Genomic DNA, 24398 nt, shown 5'->3' with positions numbered 1-24398 from the left:
TATTTGCAAAAAACTGAAGAAATAATTAACTGAAGCTTAATTAAGAATAAGATTTTCCCAGTGAAATGGTGATACATGAATATTAATGTACCCAAAAAAGTCAGTGGGCACCTTCTAAATCTGTACAGCACCCCCACTCCTCGCGCTCTCCCACCGCTCAGACCATCTGAATCCCTGACGACTGGTCTGTTTTTAGCCATGCTGGATGGAGGCCTGGCACGGTGTGCGGGGGAGGCCGGACCAGTGGGGATGTCCTGGTGCAGTCTGTCCTCTGCTGTACGCTGGACTCCTGGCCATCCCATATTAATCAGATTTGCTGCAGCAGCCATATGTCCAAGCAGCATGATAAACCCCGGCTGCTACCTGGCACCCACAGGACGCACTGTCAACACAGTGTGTGTATGTGTGTCTGCATGGGTGTGTGTATTTCACACATCGTTCCTCTGGAGACATTCCCTCAAAGATCTGTTGAGATGTCAAACATGTCATTGGCGTGAGGCTTTGTCTGTTTTTAATTATTCTTGAGGATGCCCTGAGTAAAAGAAAAATGCATGAGTGAAGAAAAGGGCATCAGAGGTAACCCTGAAGGAGGAGGAAGTCATTTTGGGGCCAAGTGATGATTTGCCACACTGTTTTGGAAATACATGGGGCTATTTACGTCACACTGCAACAGGAAAACTGGCACTATGGACCTGCACTTAAAAAAAGCCTCATTCCTGTACCCATCTGTCACCTTATGCTTAACAACACATTATATATTTCATATCCTCACATGATTCACATCCCAAGGTGTCACATATTTTAGACACTGTTTGTATCACACCGTTTAACAGCATTGTGGAGAATCTCGCCCTTGCATTAGCACTGGTGACACAGATAGGAGGTTGGTGATACAAAGACTGACTGAATATCATTTCTTATCTGAAGCTTTCTATTAAATTCCACACAAAAAAAAATGTATTCCACAATCCATAATTCATAAACGAATCTCGCAAGAGGCAACACCAACACTTGTCAAACATGATTAACTACGTCTGTATCTTACACAAATTTAATTCCTCTCTGTGTCTCTGCCTGTAAATCAGCGAACAATCACTGGTGAGCCCGCTCGCAAGATTTGTGGCGGAGGTTTTTCAGGTGACACAGATAGGATTATCGGGTAAAAATAAATAAATAAATAAAACAGTTCCTGGGATTCAAACAACTTTTTTTTAATGAATGAATAAAAACTTGCTGTTTAATTGAAAAAGAGTGAAGAGTGTGCAGAGCAGTGCTTATGCTTCTGTTATAATGAGGGCAGATGTTGTTATTGCCATCTACTGTCTACAAAAGACAGAGAGCGGCGTGCACAGTACAGATCACAGTAATTACTATGAGCAAGTATTCAAAATAAACATACTGGCATTTAGATAATGTTGTGTATTAGTGTGTGTTTCATTATATTTTCCCATAATTCTGCAAGAGAAATAAACACAACCGAGGCAGAGTGTAACTTTAATGAAATTAAGCTTTATTGTGGATTTCAGCTGCAAAAAAGATCAACTAAGGTCAATTTGCATCATGCAATACATTCAAATCTTCAGTTTTAAGATACAAAAAAACTCCACAATATCAAAAATATCTTACAGTGCTGCAATGTGACACACAAAAAATACATTTTATTAAGCACATTAACACAAATTATTTTCAACAAGGCACCTAAACGCTCTCAGATGACATTATAGTCGCTCAATCATGCAAGGTAGACTCTTCTCCTCACTACCCACCCTCCCATGTGTGTGCGTGTGTGTGTGTGTGTGTGTGTGCCCCCTTACTGCCGCTCAACCCCCTCCCACCACCATCCATCCACCCACCCTTACACTGACATACATCTGAGCAGGACCCTGCACCTTTTGTCTTGGGCTCCCTCTTTGTTAGCAGCTGGTGGACAGAGCAGCAGCCTGCAGCAGCAGCAGTAGCATGTACACTTTACAATAACAGTGTAATGACAACATGCTGCAACATATCGGCCATGTTTATGTGTGAATGAGGTGCAGGATTAATTATGCAAAATGTATTGTTGGGGTTTTATTTGAATAAAGATGATAAAGGGGAGAGAGTGGTGATAATTAGATGGAGGCTGTGTGTGTTTTTAAACATATATTTCTATATTTTATTATGAATGTGTTTAAATATTTATTTTTAATTCATTGTGGTGGTTTAAATTCTGTATCTATCTATCTATCTATCTATCCATGCTGTCTGTCTGTCTTGTTTTCTGTCTGGCTGAAGTGTGAAGCAGCATCATCATCATCACCAAAGTGAACTGCAGATAACCCCATGACGTGGCAGACACACTATGGAAAGCCTATATAAAATTCACAGAGCCCCGCATGTATCTGGTGGTGGTCTGAGCCGCTGATAAGGCTTTGCAGGGCGATCTGACTTCAGTCTAGATGAAGGATGAGCTTCTCAGACATAGACGTTGTCCATCCTGCTGATGCTCCCTCGTCTCATCGTAAACTCTTGTGCACCCTCTGGTGCTTGCTAGTCTCCCAAACTTCTTTGTGTAGCCTGCTTTGCAGATTGTCTTCCTTGTCTGTGTGGTTGCTCATTATTCAGAGACAGACGGATCTCAGGTCATCTGCAGCTGCAGCAAAGGAGAAGCAGGAAAGATGGCGATCATCCATTAGACCGACCGGGCGCACGCATGAAATACGAGGACAACTTTTGGGAGGATCGCTTGAGGAGAAGATTGTACCAGTGAGTTTTTTCCTCTTGCACTATATTTCCAGTTTCGCCAAGATTTCGGCTGGGCTTTCAAGGTCTGCGAGAACGTCGGTATGGTAGATCATGGGATATAATTTGGAGAGCGCCTCGTGAATGACCTGGAAAGAGCTGATCCCCCCCGCCTCCACCACCTTTTCTCCTTTTAGTCCAGGTCCAGCCGACTTGGGAGAGGAAGCCGGGGCGAGATTTTAGTCGGTGGGCGCTCCGGCTGGCACCCATGCAGCCAAAGTCAAGTGGGTCTTCTCGCTTCCCAGTTAATATCCTAACCAACCTACCGCGTCCTCGCTATGTCGCCTTTCGGTCTGTTGTCAAAGTGACACAAGGAAATGGACGCGGCGGTGTAAAGAGGGGTCGCCTGCGTGTTTCAGCAGCACCGGAGCGGAGTGTTTTGTTATTCTGACATGTCTGGTCAGGGGAATTGTTGGCCCCGGCTGTGCGTCCCCTCTCCGGCCGTGCGTGTTGTTGCGCGTTAGCTTCATGGAGAAGCCATTGCACGGATTGCTCTCCTCTCCCAACCAGCCTCCATTAGCGACACAGAGGAGCTGGCATAGCCGCTGGTCCAGTCACACACACTCACACACTCACACACACACTATGAAAGCCATGTCCAGTGTGAGGAAGCAGCTCCTCTCAGCTTTTTAAAAAAGAAAGCTTATCTGGTGGCGATTGTGAGTCCACAGGGTTGGAGCTAGATGTCTCTTCATGGTGGTGGCTTTATATATATTTTATTCTACTGTTTTGTTTTTGCTCTCATTGCTAGGCTACGTTGTTAACCCGCCTGTCCCTGTCCCCCCCTCTCCTCTCTGCACTGTTTGGATGCTTATTTGCTGTCACTGGTCTCAAGTCAGGTATGTCATACTAGTAGGGCTTCACCATAAAATGGAGGAAAGCAGATGAGTCTCCAAGGAGAGCCCTGGAGTCAGACAGGCAGTATCCCTCACGCCAGAACAAAGGTTGTGTTCATAAATGATCGGCCACAACCTTCTTCTTCTTCTCCTCCTTCTACTTCTTCTTCTTTTTTCTGCTTTTTTCACCTCGGAAGTTGAGTCTGCTACAGGAAGCAGAAGAACTCTGAAAAGTGAGGTTAGATCCTTTGAAGGTTAACTCCATGGACTAACTTGCTGCTTTCATTTTTGCATGATTAAACACAATTTGGCTTGTGAATATGTGGGATTATATTTTTGTCCCCTGTGTGGCTTGCAGATGACACTTTTGGACAGGACGTGTTTGTGATTATGATGGCCGAGGGACACGTGGATGAGATAGGAATTTTAATGCTGAATAATGCAGTGTTTTGGCCATGCAGGTAGTTAATGTTCAACAAAGTAGTCTCAACACACACACACACTCTCTGTCTCCTCTGTGTGTGTGCGTGTGTGAGGGAGTGAAGTAATGGCTGCAGTTTCTTAAAGGAAGTTCTCAAGATGATTCTCTTTTTGTGTTTTGGATGACTTTTTGTGCGTCAGCTGTTGTTGAAGGCTTTAAATCGAAAAGTAAAGTGTTTATGGTGCTACTCGTAATTTGTAAACTAATTGTTTACACAGGAGTTAGTGGAGCCTGCTGTTTATTGGCTGGCAAACGTGTGTTTGTTATTGTGAGGTTGCCTAAATACTTTAAAAGTTATTCAGACAAATGGATTAGGTCCATTTATGACCCATGTTGCAATGCACCCTGTGTCCACTGTACAGCCTTAGGTGACTTTTCACACATTATATCCTAAAGGTGTCTGTTGACCAGCCTGTCAGGAGAGCGAAGGAGGCGTGTTTTGCAAGCTGTAGTGTGTTCCTGTGGCAGTTACTGTGTGTGTATGTGTGTGTGTGTGGCTGTGCTACGCTCTGCAGTTCCCCTGGCCACTGTGTGAAATCTTGCTGACAAGGAGACTGTGAGCTTGACACACTGTGCTGCGACAATGCTGGGGCTGAGAAGAGCAATCAAAATGGTGGCGATGCTCCTTCTCCCTGGCGTGGCAGGGCAAACAGGTTCTCAAGGAGGAGCCGACAGAGGACGGCCGAGCAGGAATCTGCTGCGGTCGACACATTTGTCTCACAGACGGGTGCAATGGATATGTAGTCTGGTGGATGGTGGATGTTCTGCAAATGAGCCCAGTGATTTAACTCTGGATGTGATTGTGATGTTTCTCTCTGGGATACTGTCTGTCTGCTGTGTCTCTGCGCACTCAGAGCTCCTGTAGTAACTTTCACAAGCCTTCAACACATTCTTGACTCTTTCTCGATTGTAAAGCTTATTCGTGCGACACTGGAAGCTAATCTGTGTGCTCAGGTTTTCACTTCAACTCACCAGCTAAGGTCATGAAGGTCGGGGGTGTTTGCTTTTGCTGCAGCAGAGATGGCATTTCTGGTACTTCTATAGTGTTGTAGTGTTACAATAAACCAAGGCTGGATTACTGACATGGGTATAGTAAGGAAGTGAACAGGGGCCCCAGGTTCTCAGAGGCCCCTGAAATCCCCAGGTTCTCTTTGTGGCAATTACTTTGTTGTCATTTGATTAATTATTTTTTTCTTTCTGGTAATACTCACCACTAAAGTAAATTAAAACCTGGAAAGCACAGAGCCCCAAGGTGGCTCCTGACTTTTGACCTCATCTTGAGGCCCCATCCTGTAGCGAGCCTTTGTCTATACTGTAAAGTTGAAACTACAGATGTCATGATATATTGGTTTTGACAATAACCATGATATTTAAAAAAGAAAATACTGATATCATTTTAATCATACATGCATGATTATATATTGTACATTTTTCAGAGCCTCTTGAATGATTTCACTTTGTCTCCCTCCCCAACTACCTGCAATCATATTTTGAGTGCTATTCGTTTACCAAAAATGAGACAAAACATATAAACAAAGTTAAAGATGACTCTCAGTAAAATTATTTTTTTCTCCAAATTCTCTATTGATATCAATATTGTGATTTTTTTGGGCCTGATTATCATGTAGTGAAAATCTGGTACCATGCCAGCCCTATAGTTGAAATCATTAGTTGAATAATCAGTTAACAATTTGTTTTATATAACTGTAAACTGATATAATTACAAACCGTTGCTTTTCTTTGTTATATAATGTATTGGTAAATTGAATATTTTTTTATTTTAGACTGTCAATCAGACAAAACAAGACATATGAATATTTGGCCATGGGCTTTGGAAAATTGACAAAAAGATAAGTGATAAAATCAACGTAAGCTGCAGCCCTACTAAATTTAAAGTAAATTTAGTTGATATTCTGCTTGCATGATGTATATCTTTAACCAAATAGTGCAAAGGTCGCAGTAACATTAAATAATAGCATGGTGATTTGCCGAACTTGTTGTGGATTTGTGATGCCAGTGTCCTTTGGCGTTTCTGGCACTCAACTTTCACATGTAGTCAAACTGTTGCTTGACTGCTGGTGACTGACGATAAATGAGAGCGAATCAGAGTCACAAAACCATCGCTAAGTTTATAACTAATAATAATTGTTGTTGATGCATAATGAATAATGTTGGATACTTTCATCATTTCTGGGCTATTTGGGAATTGGTGAGTAATTTATATGTAAATAAATAGAGCATTTGACTACCAATTTGGACCTCAATTACCATGGCAACCACAGAAGCTTCAAAGCCTTCAGGTCAGCCCTACATGTGTTTAATCAGTTGAAACTAACTGACACACAGTCAGCCTGGAGCTCGCTTCTCCAGAGTCGAAATACAGGTTGGTTTCTTGAACTTTAGGCAAAACGTGTTGTTTATCCAGCTCTTCCTCAAACATCATCGTATTTCTACAGTAAAGTGCCGTAATTTGTTAAAGGTATACTCTGCAGGATTACACTAAAAATGTATAGACTCACGCAAAAGTAAGTAGGCCTAGTCCCTCAATCATCACTCATGACCCGCCAGAAGTGTGTGGTGGTGTATGTATCTGCAGAGACTGTACAAACAGTAGCTTAAGATTTCTACCTTTAAACATGCTCTATGTGAAATATATTTACACAGCCTTGATTTATTATATGTTTAACATAGTATCTTGCAACATGCTATAAGATACTGTCTTTTTTTTTTACTTTTACCTTTGTATAGGAGCTTTAATTTTAATTTTATGGTCCAACTTTTTGCCTGGCTAAGTATTTGTATTGTATTTGGAGGGCAACAAAGGTTACCCAAATCAGACTGGTTGAGTTTTACCTCTGCACAAGCTGTTTCATTCCTATTCTTTACTGCAGTTCAACTTTAAGGTGACAGGGCAGAACTGAACTATGTATGGGAGATACTTTTAGAAAAAAAAAAATTACATAACTGGATTTTTGCAAGGTATTTCAGGATTACGCTTAAAAAGCTCGACAGAGAGGACAGAGGATTAAACAAGAGAGACTTCTGTGATGGTTTGAACGCTGGAAGGAAGTGGTTGTGAAGCTCATCACTCACTCTGATACTCTTTCGGTGTCTCTTGCGTGCACACACGCGCACACACACACACACACACACACACACACACACACACACACACACACAGATGCACCCCCCTCCCTCCTGCCCTCCCTCCCTCCCTCCCTCTCCCCTCATTCACTCACTCACATTGGGTGATGCACTCCTCCATTCTTCTCTACCTGGGGCAGTGAAGAAGGCCAGGGAGACGCACAAAAGCAAATTGAAATGCTCCAGTGAGTGCTTTCTTGACATGATGCATGGCTCATGAGATGCAGCCGGGCCCCGCTGCTACACTTGTAAGTGTGCTGAAACACACAGGCCCCAGATCCAAAACACTATAGTCATTACAGCACAGCAAAAAAAAAAACTCTCTACTTTCCGCTTGCTTTTGACCAACCTCTTTCACCCCGTAAACAAATTTCTTTCATGATTTAGATATTTGGTTTAGATATGAAAGCACGGCATTGTTAGAGTAAAAAAAAACAGCCAGGATCCTTTGAATAATTCAGTGCTGTGTTACTAGGTATAGGCCTATTTGAAACACTAAAAAGCAACATCATGTCTGGGTTTAAATGGAACAAGGACGTGGCTTGCTTGAGGTGTCAATTCAGTTTCTGTTGTCAGTTGCCACGTTACACTGCTGCAGAACTGGTTCCTCCTCTCTGCTTTCCATCAGAACATCAACAGTTCAACGTCACCTTTCCCCTCCTGGAAAAAACAAGCTTGTAGCTCAGTATAGCTGTCTATCTTTGCTAGTTTATATGGGGTGGGGGGGGGGGGGGGGGTAGTTTCATAGAAAAGACGACTTCAGGTATAAAGTGGCCGTGCTGATGAGGCAGTTTGTCCGTTGAGATAAATTAAGCCATCTACGCGGCTTACTCAGGTTTCCAGCCTGAATTCAGGATTTATGCCCTTCTCTTATAAGACACAGTGAACCAACTCTGTCAGCCTCGAGCTGCCTGTGGTGGAAAAAAAAAAATCCTGAATTCTTTGGAGACGCCCGTTCCTTGGGCAGTGTGGTGCCACCGGACAAGGCCTTCATTGAGCAGGAACAGGAGTGGTCTTGTAGAAGGGATCCACACTGGCTCGGCCTACGAAGCAACAGAGCTGTCCAAGGACGATTAAATATTTAAGAGCTTGGAAAGGAGGTCTCAGTGGTAAGTTAATATTGATGGGTCTCTCATCTTTCCCTTCTCAAACTTGTTGAGCTGCCTCAAGAGGTCGGTTTTGGTGAACCTGGAGAGGAACCCTCACCTCTTCTCTTCTTAGATAAACTTACCAGCAGCTTTAAAAGAAAAAGCTGTCCAAAAAGGAAAAGTCTTTCATCCAACGTTTCTGAGAACAAACCACAAAGGGTTTGACGTTTCTTCTCATTTTTTATTGCTTCCTGTGTCCTCTTTTGGTCACTCTAAAATCCTCCATCCTGACTAGCTTGTAACCTCACCCACTCCCTGTAACTGTAGTAACTGCCATGTCAGGCTTACAAGGAAGTCAGCATTGCAGTGTTTTCTGGCAGTTGTCCACTGAGCACCACTTACAAGAAACCCTTCAGTGCATCTCACAGTCTTTTCTTGTAGTCTCTTTTCTTTGGGTGAATTGGTGGAATTGGATCCTGCTGAAGGCATTTTGATAGATAAAACAGGACTGAAATCAAGGTTAAGACTTGTGATTGGGATGAGGTAAACGGTAGATGGTTTTGCTCACAGCGAGAAAGAGGTGATCTCATCACTGTCATGCAAATAACATTCCTCACTTGATTGGAGTTCTTGTTTTCTAAGATGATAACCAACTTTATTTGAGACAGCAGCAGATTGATTTATGTCAGGAAATGGTTTCCTAGGAGAGATGGACTTCAAGGCTGCGTGGAATGTAAGATTTCCTGAAGTAATTGTCTTTGTGGAAAAACACTTCCTGGTTTCTCTCCAAGATCTGTCCTTGGACATCCTTCACTTGTCCGACTCTTCAGCAGTGTTTTATTTAGTCCGTGAACTTTGTGTGTTTCAGCTTGAAGAGGTCTGAATGGAGTTTTTTAGCCTCATAGGCCTATATGTATTGTGTGCAGAGCAGCAAATAAATGAGTTTCCTTTGCCATAGCCTACTTGTGTACAGTACTTGATAGAATTCGTTTTCTGAGAATTTCTGTTCAAGCTCGAGGGAAGAAACCTCTTGAGAAAACCAAATATATCTACCTATTCCTTCCAATATAAAATTGTAAAAATAAGCACGCCTAAGGCTATTAATTAAATTGTGCACTTAATCATTTTTGGATGGAATATTTAATCATGTTGCTGAGGGTTGCCCCAAGTTTTATCTTTTATGCTTTTCAGTCTAGAAAAAAAGGATTTGCACCTCTCTCATAGAAGCACCGAAACATGTTCAGAACCTGTCAGGTCACCTGTATTTGATGTCATCTACAGAAGACAACACATATTTTCTTAAAGTTTTTGGTGACAGGGTGATTGAAAGCTACATATTTAGAGGCGCTGTCCTCAGATCTCTCTTGGATGTTGTCTTCAGCTTGTGAAGAACAGCAGAGCCGCACTCTAGGTGGCCATCTTTTGCAGCGAACAAAAAAAAAACCCCCACACATCTCACTTCTGCTTTTGCTGACTGCCATGACAGTCAGCAGAGGAACAGACAGGAGGGGAAGCTGCTGCTTGCTCAGGTCTGTGCTCTTAAAGTTAAACACTTCCATCTGTGTAACGAGATAGCAGAGCGAGCAGAGGCTGCTCCACTCAGCTGAGCAGGACAGTCAAAGACCTTGAGGAGCACAAAATGGTGGATGGCCATGCTACTGATACTCCAGCATGATTGGCAGTGTCTCCTTGGCCACAGTGGGGCTGGCTGCATGAAATGGAGTCCTCTGTGTGGAGCGTTGGCCCAGCCTCAGCTCTGATGCAGAAGATAATTCTGTCAGCCCCGAGAGAGAGAGAGAGACACACAGAGACAGAGAGATGTTAGAGCAAGCCAAGTGAGGTGACTGTACTAAAAGAAGGTTGAGCTTCCAGAGAACTCAAACCATGCACGTCTGCCTGCGTCCACCTCTTATCCTTACTCAACTCTACTTGGTTTCCCAGGTTCTGACTTCTGCTGTTATCTAAAAACAAATTCCCTTTTGGTGCTTTTTTTGCATTTAACACGTGGTGGCTAAAAAAAAAATTTCAACTTAGATGAAAAGATTAATTTTTGGTTTTGTTAGGAGGAATAAAGGGAGCGACTATGTAAGGGTTTTCATAATCTAACCTTCACACCCAGCAGGCTTTAGCAGAGGGATTTACCAGCCCTCTGTTTTTGTTGCTTTGTGAAAATTTCAGGCTTGAAGGTCACATAAATATCTCTGAAAGCTCGTGATTAAAGCGTGAATGCAGGAGATGTAAAAGACTGTAAGCGGCTACCTTTTGAATGGAGTAGTAGTTTTTTTTAATTGTTGTTATTTTAAGGTGAGTTTTCACCATGACAACGTGAAGACAGTCGCCACAAGGAAGACGGCCATTAATTCTTGTCTCCTCCTTAATCTGCTCGGTCATTATCTTCTGTGCAAAAGAGGGCAAATGTTGCTACTGAGTGCTCTGTGTTGTACCCGTCCCCCTTTTCAGAAGGAACAATCTGAGCCCTCTGCTAAACACAAAGCCTACCCTTGGAGCAAGGTTACTTGTACCATGATGGCCAGCTTCTTTTTTCTTTCTTTTTTCCCTTTTTTTTGGGTGCAATTTTACAGAGAGGCATGTCACAAATTAGCAAGTCGGATGTCTTTGATTGAGAAAGGAACTGTCTTGGTTTGCAAAGACAGGATATAAAGAGGAGAGTGAGCGCAGCGATATTAAGTATTAAAGGCCGTCTGACTGGGTGGGTGATGTCAGGTAACCATCTGTCAGAGAGGGACAGGCTGACACATGCGCCGTCTGACCTTGCAGTATGGACGAGGCAGACATAAAATAGAAAACTATCATCTCTTCCTGGGATTAGCATAGTGTTGCAGACTGGGAGCCATACTTACGGCATTCCTCTGTCGCTCTTTCAGCCCCTCTGTGTCTGCCTTTTTGATGCGAGGTCTTGCTTGAAGGCCTCAGTCAGCAGAATACTTCAAGGTCCAGAGATCAAAATGCCTCAGTCCTTTAGACTCTGGTCGTTGTCCTTTATTACTGAGGTGACATCACACAATGCTTTCATTTTGGTGTTGAATCAGATGATGTCCTGAGTATAATTTTGAAAAATAAACCAGTTCTGAGGGCTGTAATATTATGTAAACACCCATAAAACAAAGGATTAATTTCTGCATCCACTGCTTTATTTTGTTCCATTAAACATTCAGTCACTTTTATAGGATGGTGGTAAGCGTACATGATCTTTTCCTTTACACACAATCGTCAAGGGTCACCCGGACCTGCAGTGGTGAGGCGTTTCTTTGTAACACCCTCTGAGTGTGTCACCTGTGAAGGTCAGGCTGCAGACAGATCGGCAACGCTCACTACATTGCAGCGTGTAAAAGGCTCTGCACCTGTATTTACCAGTCCTCCGAGACAACCTGGGATTACTGAGCTGTTTTTCTGAAAATTCACCAAGAACGTCCAGCTTTTTTTCCTCATTCATTCAGTTGAAGTATCCAGTAAAAGAAAGTTGAACACAAAATGCTACTGTTTGTAGTCCCTTTGTGCAAGTATGCACATACCTCATTAACTCAAGGTTAGAATTGTATTAAGAGTCAATTAGTTGTATTGGAAATTAAGAAGTGAGCTACTTGTGCTTAATTGAATGTAATTAGATCATATAAAACTAGATTTTCAGAGATGAGCATGGGCAGCAAGGAGCCAACATTTCTGAGATGTTGCTGCAGAAAGACTCAGACATAAAATCATATTTAAGACCCTTTAATTTTTTTTCTGGAACATAGTGAAGACAAACTTGGAGGAATTATGGCACCATGAGGACCTTATCTAGATCAGGTCATGCTGCTATGATGGATGGTCATGTAAAGAGGAAGCTCTAAAGGAAAAACTACCAAGAGGCCAACAGCAAGCTAAAAATAACCGAAAGACTTTATAGCAGAGTCTGTCCACAGTTAGCGGGAGTTTCATGTGTTCTTAACACTTCTGAGCTGAGGGGTAGGGCTGCTTCTCACCAAAAACCACGTGTTAATTTTGCAAGCATGTGGTTCATTCCCATGACGGGAAATGGAACTTGTGATCTGACAAAACCAAGGTAGACTGTTTTGATCTTACCTCCAAAATATAGAGCAATGGCACTGGCACATCAGGTACAGATCAAACAGTGGCTACTTTAACGCAAGCTGGTGGCCCATAATACCACACAGTTGTGTAAGCCAGAAGGGAAGAGAACAGTTTGAGACACTGAGGTTCTTTTCTGAGAAATGTTCTCCCTTGTAAAACAAAGGTATTTTATTGTTGCTGAGAGGAAATATCCTAAACCCACATATGCAGGTAATGTAACAGCCGAAAAGTTTCTAACACCAGATCTGAAAGTCATTTTCTCCTGGGAAAAATATACCGTAGACAATTTCTAAAAAATCTATCAAATGAAAACAAAATATTTAATACAAAAGATTAGTTTTAGTGAGTTAATACCTTAAATGCTTGAGGGGGAAACCACTTCCTGTCTTCAAAAAAGGAACCAGTGCATTCAAACATAGCAGTCCTCTATCATGGACAGACCTTCAGCTCCATTTAAAGCGATCCAATGTTGAACAGCTGCAACACATGGCAATTACAGGATGATTGAAAAGGGCAGCTATGCCTATTTTCAAAATTCATACATGTCATTCTTATGGTCCGAAATCAGGCTCCCATTTACTGCTATAGAGCAGCTCCAGACTTTGTACTTGATGACATCACAAGTTTAAGACTTACTTCTCTGGTTTCTGGTTTTGACAGAGAGGAGCTCATGTTCTCACATATTGACTGAACTTATCGGCCATGGAAACATGTTGGATTCTTAATTTAGCTGGTGTTCCCCTTTAACAGTAGCACAAGTATAGAAGAGGTCAGATTAATATCTGTCTGCTAACGTTAGCTAACATTAGCCACCACAAGCTACTAGTCATACCATTCCAAGAAAGGCTGCAGCAGTAAGACCCCACCTTTAAATTAGTAAGAGCTTTAATGCAAAATACTTATGCTTAACATCAGACATTTCAGATGGCCTCGAGATGAAGCAGCAGAGCTAGAAGAATGTTTCTGGTCAAGGCCGTGTTAGCTGTTTAATGGTTGACCTACTTTTTTTGGTGCCATATGCTTCCTGAAGCAGATTTGTGGTCAGATTACCAATAGTGTTTTTAGTCAGGTGGCTGATGAAACTGAATGACAATGTTGATGATTTTGGCTACTCTCAGTGACTTTAGGCCCATCCATGCTTGGTTGATTTATTGTTAACATGGTTTCAGTTTTAGGATCCAGATCTGTTGCTGATGATTTAGCTTAATGTTTCTGCTCAATGTGAAAATTTTATTTAGAATATTGATCTCAGAGGATAACAGCTAATACAGACTCTATAAAAATATCATCAGCATTGGAAAGAAGCCTGAAGTTTGGATGTTATTTAAAATCACTACATTATAAGTCAAAATGTATGCCAACAGTTTGCAGGGGCACGTGATGGCGTTACTGGTATATTTCCAGCTTTATCCTGCTGTTTTCTTTCTGTTGTATTTCATGCCATTCCCGTCCCTTTCATTCCATTCCAGCAGATGTCTGATGAATGTTATGACAAAACGTTTATACCGAACATTATTGATTCCTCACATCTCCTCTGAAAAGGCCTGCTCCATTGATCGGGCAGGTGGGATCGATGTCTCATCTCTGTGTATTCCGACTTTCTCAAATAAGCAGCGCCATGTGATCACATCATTTAAGGAAGCTCTCCGCTCTGATCACAGGCAGAGAGGAGTGAGGTCACTGTCCAGCTCACTGTTGTTCTTATCACTGAAAGGCTGTTGTAATGTAACAGATAGGCTCATCAAGACTACAGTAACAAGATATCTATCTGTCACATTCAGGTGGTTAGATTGTGATGCTGTAAATTAATTCCAATGTCAAACCCCATTACGTTAAAGTGGGTTATTATTACATGTTTACCTGCATTTACAATAATCAATAATCAAGGTATGAGAGGCCAGAGTGGCAGGCTTTCACTGATAGCCTACACTTCTAGTTAAAGTATGGTGGGGTTAAGACTAGAGTTTACTTACGGTAAATACATTGTAAAAATGTGGCAATCTGATTATGAAAAATCATTGAAAATCATATGGTCATTATTTATCTTACTTTAAATTGCTGTAGTGCTGAAACTTTCGATTAACTGATTAGTTGATTGACAGAAAATTAACTGACAACTACTTTAATAATCAATTTCTCATTAGAAACTTCTTATCAAGCAACAAGAGTCTATAATCACACTGCTATGTGAGGCTGTACAGGTAAAGTGGTGCTCTAATCTGCATGCTAACATGTTCACAGTGTCAATACCGACATGCTGATTTAGCAGGTATTATGTCATCTCAATGACTGCATAAACTAATGGATGTAGCTACCGTGATGTCACCCATTGTTATGTGGACTCCCGTCTCGAGTGCAGCATTTTGACTGTCACCATTTTCTTTTCTTTTTTTTGAGCCAGAAGTGACCATATTTGGATGAGAGGGTGAAGCTGTGGAGGAGGGAAGGGTGGATCTGACTCATAGACTGTTGCGACGCTCAGAGCCGATGAAAGGTTCAACTGGCGACACCTCGCAGATGGCGCGTCACTCAAACACCCCCGCCCACAAATATGCATAATTTTAAGCTTTAATAAAATGGAAACGGGCGAGTTATATAAAAAGTTATATAACAACCACCCCACCCCCCACCCCCCACTCTGTTTTGGAGCCAGCCTCTAGTGGCCATTTGATGAACTGCAGTTTTTTAGCCTTGAAGGTTGCTGCTTGTGTTTACCATGTTGTCCATCTTAGATTAGCATGTTAGCATTTGCTAGGTAGCACAAAACCAAAATACATTTTGACCTGATGATGGAGCTAGATAAAAGTCAGTGATTGGGGCTCATCCTCTGGGTACCATAGATATCTGCACCAAATTTCATGGCAACCCACCCAATAGTTGTTCAGATATTGCAGTCTGGACCAAAGTGATGGATAGACTACGGCAAAAATGCCAAATATTTGCCAGTTACAGCTCCTCAGATGTTAGAATTTGCTTATTTTCTTTTTATATTGCTGTGAAAATAAAATCCTTGGATTTTGGAGTATAGATTGATCAAAACATGCAATTTGAAGACCTCACATTGGATTTTTGGAAACTGACACTTACATTTGTCCCTTTTTCTTAACATTTTAGAGAATTAATAAACGGACTAAAAATGAAACTCTTGTAGCCCAATCCTGCAACCCATTGGCTATTGGTCTGACGACAATAGGCCTCTGGGGGCAACGATACGGCGTAGCCAGCGGATATCTGTGCCAAGACTTCCTCTTTTGTGTGCCGGTCATTCCAGCTAATCTCTATAAACAGATATCTGCATATAAATAATAAATAAGATAATATAAAGCCAAATTACCGTCAGACAATAGCCAATGGGTTCCGAGATTGCATCTTGGAACCCATGCAACCATCATCTTAACAGACGGTTAGCTTCCCATTCAGATGTGATTAGTTGATCCTTCTCAAGCAATAAATGGACTACAAATGAATATCAGAGCACCTAGGATACCAAAATGTCCTGTTGCCTAAAGATTCTGCATGCATATGTAGATATCTGTTTATAGAGAAAAGCTGCAGCCCTACTCTTGTGCAAAATCTGCACCTCATTGTCATTTCCTATGTTTTTCTTCCCTTGTTCATTTTTCTTCCCTTCTCTCCATTGTCTGAGCTTTCCTTTCTGCATGAAGACTTGTTTACTGTAAACTCTGGCATCTTCTTGTAGCAGGAAGCCAAACAGTTTTGGGTGCAGGGGGACAAAACAAGTGTGAATTTGAATCGATCTGCTTTTCATGAAAATCTGTAAAAACCCGAAAGCGATGAGCAAAAAGCACAGCGCTTACCTGCAGTGTCTCCACTTTACATGCTTACTAACACAATAATAGACACCAGTGCAGTGTTGTGGTTGAATCTGTCAATACGTTATTCTTCTGTGTAGGGATTAGGCAGCGGCACAGTATTGGAATATGAAGGTCATTCAGGTCGGACCAGCTTTTCTCTTTTGAACCAGTATTGTTATCTGCTACAGCGCCGACAGATAAAAGCCAACTGTGAGCCAACGAGAGTGTGAGCTGCACGCAGGCCAAAGAATCGCTGCAAACCAGACGCTGTTATTTTGGCTGGCTTGCATCTGAGGGCACCGTTCCTAATCTGAACTAAAATAACTTCCAAAGCATGTATTAAGAAAATTTTGGGAGATCCTTTTCAGGAAATAATGTTCTGTGACGTATTCATGGCTTTAATGTGTGTTTTGAGACATTCAGGTGAGGCAAAGCTATGAAAAACCCAACACAAGGTGATGTTAGAATTCAGACCTTTGTGTGTATTTGAGGTGGTGATGTTGCTGGTTCACTGCATTTGTGTGTATTTGCATCCTCTTATGAATGCTGTGCATATGTGGGCACATGAACATATGGTTGCATGTTAGCCGGACAGTACGGCAGTCGAAACGTTAATTATGCTTCCCAGTTATCCTTTGGCTGTGGTTTCAGCACCTGCAGCAGCTCCATGTCCGTTCACCATAAATAATACAGCAGGATTGTGCCAAAGACTATGCCATAAATGTGCCTGTTCACACTGTTAATATTGTCATTTTATTTAAAAAAAATGTATTTATTAACATTTTGTCTGGCTGTTGTTTTAGCTTTTCAAATATGTGGATTAGCTGCTTTTCTTCGTCATATATGATAGTAAACTGAGTTTTATATCAGTGGTCAGATGAGACAACACATTTTAAAATGCCAGTGGGCTCTGGGATGTTATGATAGGCACCATTTTTTGACATTTTAAAGACAAAACAAATAATAGATGGGAACAACTTTATATTGATGTGTTGTGTTGTTTTATGCCTACAGCTTAACTTCAGTAATAGTGCCGTTAAACTTTTTTATAGACTGACCTGTGATAAAAGTGAATGTGCAGTCACTGCAGATCAAACCTTTTTTTGTGGTCAAAAAGGATGCTGAGGTTAAGTGAGTTTGCTACAGCTCAAACAGGAATGGCGTGTTAAGATTTCCCACAGATGTGGAAGGAGTGACTCAGTTGTCCTGACCCTCTAGTAGTCAGTGTCTCTGGTGGCTGTATTTACAGCGGGGACGTTCGGGCACTCAGTACATCTGAACTGTTTCAGGGTTCCATCTGAGTGAGCCTGTTCTCAGGCTGTTTCCAGGAGTTAATATAGTTAGAACCCTGTCAGGTCTAAGCACACATATTGTCCGCTTTGAATACACTTAGCGCTCCCTTCAGCATGGTGGAATTTTCTTGATTTTACTCATTGTGTTTTCTCAAAAACTTAAATGCAGCTTGCACATAATGTCTGCATCTTTTATAGTTAGAGGGAAAACTTAAGAGGAAAATGGTACTAAAATTCTAAAAAAGACAAAAAAAAAAGTATTTTCTGTGATGCTGTAGGTGCTGCACATGGAAGAAACTACTTTTAAAGTACTGTTGTACCTTTGTGTATGTTTTCAAGCAGAGAACACACAAATCAGTAGTTTGGTCTAGAGCTGCAGCAAACAATACTGTTTTTCACCAACAATTATACTCTCGATTAATTGTTGGTCTATAAAATGTCACAGAATAGTAAAGAATGTCCATCACAATTTTCTAAAGCCAGAGTTAATGTCTCCTATTTGCTTTTTTTGCTTAACCAGCAGTCCTAAACCTCAAAATATTTATTCGGCTATCACATATGACTGCAACTAACAGTTATTTTCATTGTCAGTTAATCTATTCATTATTTTCTAGATTAATCGATTTGTTGTTTGGTCTATGAAATCTCAGAAAATTGTTGGAAAAATGTCAGTCAGTGTTTCCCAAAGTTGAAGATAACATCCTCAAATGTCTTAATTTGTCCACAACCCAAAGATATTTGGTTATCTGTCAAAGAGGAGTAAAAAAACCAGAAAATATTCATATTTAAGAAGCTGGAATCAGAGAATTTTTACTTTTTTTCTCAATAAACTAGCAATACCGATAAAACTGATTATCAAATTAATTGGCAATTAGTTTAATAGTTGACTAATTGATGAGACGATTAATCGTTGCAGCTCTACCATCACATAAGACAAAGTAGCAGAAAATTCTCAAAATTGAAAAGCTAAAACTAGATAATGTTAAGTATTTTTGCTTATAATGGCACTTGCCAATTAGTTTTCTGTCAGTCGATTAATTGAATAATCAGCTGGCCAGATTCAGGTCTTCATAAAACTGTTAATCTTAAACTGTTCCATATAAGGCACCAAATTCTGTCCATTTGAATGTGTTTTATGATTTGAAAACTGCTGCACTTCATTGATTAGGTATCCATTTCTTTTTATTTTTGTGCCAAATTACTGTTACTCTACAAAACGCTGTAATATTATAACATTGTAACTGTAATATTGCAAGTTAAATTTAAGCCATCACAGTTGTTAATGATCCGATCGACAGTCTCTAATCATCGCTCTGAATCTCACACCTAATGATGCAGTCACCAGGTGTCGGATGAGTAAAAAAAAAAAACAAAAAAACTTTGACTTTGAAACCGAAGCTTTACCTCAGTTTTTCTGGTTTCACAGTCCCTCAGTTGTATCTGGTAAAGAGAATGATTAAAGGTTTGGTGCCAAAATAAATATTTCTTGCTGCTGCTTGACTTGGCCCATACTTGCATCAGCAGATGTTGGGTTTCATGATGATGATTTGAGCCTTCAGATACAAAGCTACTGAAAGGCTGTCATACAGTGATGAAGACAGGTATTGTTTAAGAACAGACAAGAGGTCTTTGAGTAGTCATATTTGATGTAAATGCATCAGGAGCAATGGAATCTTTTTATAAAGCAACAGAAGATGTATCATTCCTGTAATATTTGAGGAGTTTGACTAAAATATCCTTTCATAAAGCACTCGCTTCACTGTTCACCTCTACCGTCTTCACAAGGGTTGTTTAGTTTGGTTAGAAAATCACTGACCTTTAAAAACCTTTGATTACTAATGAACAATGCGATCTAAAATGTTAATGTAATAATAAAATTACAATGGAAAGCATATTTTAAATTAGTGTAATTTGAAAATGTTTTTTTATTCATAGTCTGAATTACAGATACATTTTTAGAGCCTCATTATTTTGACTGAATATTAGTTGGTGTAAAGGAACAATGCGAAGATTCAGACACAAAGGCTTTTTTTTTGCACTTTCGGGAAAAACAGGTTGTGCAGTAAATGTTTACTAAACTCACAACAATAAGTGTGATAACAAGGGTGGGTGGGCAGGCTGCACACAGCGTAGGAAGACAGTGTCTCAGTAGGTGATCCGGTGAAATTAATGTGCATTGACAATTTGATATTAAGGGATGAACTGACCATTACACAAATTAAATTGCATTGAACAACAGACTTTGCACATGTGCTTGTTGACAACATCTTCATGAAGGTCTTATTGAATTACCTCATATTTTAAATATATTACAATTGTGCTTTGTTGTGGTGTGTCTCTGAGCATAGAGTAGAATTAAAACTAAAAGCAAAGGTGTACAATAAACAAGTAAAAATAAAAACTTAAAAAAATGACCTGAGCTTCAAGAATGTTCCATGTTGTTTAGAACATTAAGGTAAATACTGTAAAACTTCAGTTAGTAGCCCGGGCTATTATTATTTAAATCGCTCAAATCAACAGACCTCTATTAGGGACAGGTGTCTATATGGGACAGGCCTTTAATTCCTTTCACACAAAACTGTTGCTCAGCAGTGATAGGAAATACAATCAAATTGTTTTTTGAACAAGTATGAATATTAATTGTATAAAAATTACACTTTGAATATCAATTATGTGTTATGTTATGACACTTGTTATACGGTACCCGGCATATCAACACAATACCACTTTATTCTGCTAACACAATATTCATAAGTCATTTTTATGAAAAACCCTCATGGACTAAAGAAATATAAATAACTTAACAGGTAATCGAGGAATGGACACATAGTCTGACTTTAGGAAAGCGGTAGGGAGTAACCCTTTGTTTTTCCCCCCCTGCCCGTAAATCTTAATGAAGTTTGGTCTTCTCTGGTTTTAGTAAAATGAAATAAACCTAGTTAACGATATGCAGCATCTCCATAGTGACGCAAGTCGAACCATTTATATTTGTATGTGCGATCTAAACAACTAACTAACGTTACCTCAGGTAGGTCGTCAACAACCTGTTTAGTACATCCAAATAAAAATGAACTGCTTGACAACTAGACCAGGCTTATAATTGAGACAGGCCTTTATTTGTCAAAATGTGTTGCTACACCGGGCCAGTCAAAGAGGCCAGGCGTTAAATTGGGACAAGGCTTTTAATTGAAGTTTTACGATAGGTAAGGTGTTATTTATTTTTGAGCCATGAGATCAATATTACTAGGCATTAGTGATTTCAGTGGATAACCCTTAATGAGTTATCTGCAGAGAATATTGTTGACTAGTTAGACATCTGGTCTGTACGTTGAGAAACGCTGTCCCCATGGCAGGACCAGCAGTAATCTCCGCCCACCCAACCTAGGTGGTGCTCAGTGCAGAGCACCCTCTTGTATTTCACGCCATTTTGCATCAGTGGGTGATGAGCTGTCGAAAGCCAAATTAATTAAAACTGACCTCCCCACTATGGATAAATAAAACAGATCATGTGATGTTGCTTACACCCTTGCTTCTGCTTGGTCTGATGACACAAAGGTGACGTGTATACATGATTGGACTGTATGTGTCAATGTAGCTCAGGAACGATTAATCAATTAATCAACAAAGAAATTATCAGCAACTAATTTCATCATCAGATTAGTCTCTTTAAGTTGTAAAATAATTTACATATAATTGATGGCCCCACCAACTGATAGTAAACTGACAAAATCATCAACAGATTGGTCCAAAAAGAAAACACTTGTTAGCTGCAGCCCTGCTTCAGTGTACGTGACATGCCTGCAGCTGCTTCACAGTAAAAGCCTCTCATTGCTCCCACTATTGTACCTATTTCAAGTTTTTCAGTTCCATCCATTTTGATACAAATGCACTACCCGACGCTGTAAGCTCTTTAAGAGCTAGTTTCTGTTAATATAAAACGTATACATTATGCATTTAATTGCTCATTGCCGTGCTCTCTTCTTTTGACCAGATGTATTATATCCTTGAATAAATTCTTCTATTGCAACATTCTGTCTCAAGTTGGCATATTAGCAGGAAGTGCTTTAAAATGGAATAATGTGCACAAATGACAGGTGTGCATTATTACTGTGGGGAATTACGGAAAAGAAGGAAAGGCGCTGATTTTGGCATTGATGAGGTTGTCTGAATATATATTTTTTTGTCTTTTGTGTCTGCTATAAATGTATGATAAAAAATTACAGTAAAGAGCCGCAAAAGCTGAATGCAAGTCTTACTCGTGCCAGGTGAGGTGCACTGCTTTCTGGATCTTATACGTAATCTTGAAGCCAAGTTTTAAGACACTTTGGATGTTACCTTAACATTTACTGTTGTAGTTAGTTTTGGTACATGTGTCTGTTGAATAGAGATGATTTTGTGAGGTGTTCCTGAGCCAAAGTGGAAGTAATAATCAGAAGTTTTGTTTTCTGCGTTTAGTTTATGCAGCATTCTAAATGAATGTGATCACCATGTGGGCTAAATATGTAGGACTGGGTATAGCCAGAGTGTGAAAGATCATCATATATGTGTTCCTTTTAGTATCACATTGCCCCATATGGACCATGTGGACAGACAAACACCTGAGCAAATATCAATCCAGTACAATGGCCTTGCAAACATCCTGCTACTTTTGTCAAGACTCAGACTCACTGTTAGAGTGGTGCTGTTTCAACTCATTCTGAGGCCCTCGTTTGTGGTTTATTGTATTATTTTAGGCAGTGTGTTGTATGAGCAACTGTTAAGCACACTATCAGATCCGGTGTGTTGAGTTCTCCTGGGCTTATGACATCAGAGGATGGGAGTAGCCATCTTGATCTCCAGCTCCCTATCTCCTGTTTGTGCAAGAGGCCAAATTCTCACTGGGACGTAACGTGACGTAACGTTCTCTGCTCCTCTGCTAGACACTGAGATCTTTCTCTGCTGTCTCTTCTAAACCTGGAAAAGAATGTGGAGATGTAAAGATCAGAATCTGAAGCACTTTACATTTACCTTTGTTCTCCTTTCTCTCTCTCTTTTTGAATAACTTTCTTGAAACTAAAAATGTATTGATTTTTCTCTGATGTTGTCATCTCATCTCTGCAAGAAATCAATTTCCATGGCTCAGGCTACCTGCTATTATTGCCACTGTATTTTCCTTTAAAAAGCAGACTGTCATTTTCAATCAATGGGTCATTAATTATTGAGGGTGCGCAGGTTGACAAGATGCACATCCCGTCTTGTTTGCCAGATGAATTATCTGGAGCCAGGATGCTCGCCATATAATAATACACAGCATATTTTCTCTCCCTGACGGCATGAGATGGTAGCGCTAACCAACAGTTAAGGACAAAACCTCTGTACTCCTAATCAGCTTAATGCTGGCTTATTCAAAGGCCCTCTTTCAGACAGAGCAGCTGCTGTCAGCCAGTTTGAGTAGAGGGTGTGACTGCTGGCAGAGCTCGCCGATGCAGAGAGACCGGTTGGTGATTAACAAATGTCAGTAGACTTTGGAATCTGGGGAGCCCAGTCCGATGGCTTTGTCCTCAGTTGCTCACCACCGAAGGTATTCCAGGTGGCTCTGTCATGCTCTCTCGCCGCCTCCCTTCTCCTCCCACCCTTCTCCTTCAGGCCTGCTCTCTCCTTCTGCCTCTCTCTGCCCCCTTCTCCTCAGGGTTTCAGAGCGCTGAGATAAAGAAGTTCAGACATGCCTCACATTTTTAGACCCCCTCGTGGAACGCAGTTGGCAGTTTCCCTCTACAAAGTGTCCATGCATGCCGCTTGCTCTGACCTATTCTGTCTCTCTTTGGAGCGGGGATTCTAGCGTTTCTCTGGAAATCCCTTCATGTGAGAGATAATGTCCCTATGATATGAAAGGACCAGGCAAAGTCAGCCTGGCAAGAGTGTGAGATGTTTTCTGCTGAGCTGTGTGGGCAGAGGGCTTGGGTACAGTAGCGTACATCTGGCAGATAGATTTCTGTCAGCAGCTCTCCAGTGTCGGGCTGCCTGCCTTTGAGGAAGAGGATCAGATCTGTGGGTCCATGTTGTGTGCTGGCTGAACACCTAAGCGCACATAGTCAGCTCCTAAAATGGCTGCCCTTGAAGCTCGGCTCAGAGGAGGATCTGAGCAGCTCAGTCGCTGCCTGCTAGAGCCCCAGCTGACTAGATGAAAGCGGTTACACAATCTCACCCATTAACTTGGTGTGGCGTAGGGACTGACTGGCTGAAAAGACACAGCCAACTCTAAGGCAGATGGTGGTTGTGTAGGAGGTTTTTTTTTTCCTCCTCCCCGGGCATTCCTCTCCCTTTCTCTCCGAAAGGATTCTCTTGATATCCATGTCAAGGAACCTGGCATTAGGAGGCAACTTTGTTCAAAACAGCAGTGAACTGCCAAGAGAGCAGGGTGGGGCCCCGTGGTGAGGCTGTAACCTGACCCTGAACAACAATGGATCCCCTGGTTGCTCAGGGACATACTGGCAGCTTGGCCGGCTCACATGGAGCTCTCCAATGGCTGGCCAGTTGGGTGTGGGAAGCAGGGCGGGATTCCCAACTGTCTCTGGCTGGATCTCACTTGAAATTTTCTTCTTTGCAGTATCCAGATCAGTGGAGTGAATTTGATCCTGGTACTGAAGCTGTATCTCACTATATCTCTGTTAAAATCAAAGCTGATTTTTTGTATTTTTTTCTCTATTGCATAATTTATTTCATTGGATTTTCTAGTGAAAATAAATAACATTGAAACTGTGAAATGTTTTCTTGCTCAATTTAAAGGAATAATTCACCCACAAAATGACCATTTGTATATCAGACACTCACCTCTTGTTATGCTGAATTGATGAGGAAAACTTTGTTTTTCTTGCATGCCTCAGGTGAACGAA

At 41.1% G+C, this 24398-nt stretch overlaps 1 protein-coding gene across 2 annotated transcripts in view; it reads left to right on the top strand.

The window, feature by feature from the left end:
• Window positions 1–2321: 2321 nt before the first annotated feature.
• The window catches only part of znf462 (zinc finger protein 462), a 57939-nt gene continuing 35862 nt past the window's right edge, over window positions 2322–24398 (top strand). The window contains exon 1 of one of the 2 annotated variants that reach the window (XM_033647716.2): window positions 2322–2742. The gene's annotated coding sequence lies outside the window, so the exon portion shown is untranslated. Of the gene's footprint in view, window positions 2743–3794; window positions 3848–24398 lie in introns of those variants that run through there. The other variant, XM_033647718.2, reaches the window with a different exon arrangement.

This window comes from Epinephelus lanceolatus, chromosome 19 (genome assembly GCF_041903045.1).
Source record: "Epinephelus lanceolatus isolate andai-2023 chromosome 19, ASM4190304v1, whole genome shotgun sequence".
Taxonomy (NCBI): Eukaryota; Metazoa; Chordata; class Actinopteri; order Perciformes; family Serranidae; genus Epinephelus; species Epinephelus lanceolatus.
The sequence above is the reverse complement of the archived record's forward strand: the minus strand, read 5'-3'. Positions and strand labels throughout refer to the sequence as shown.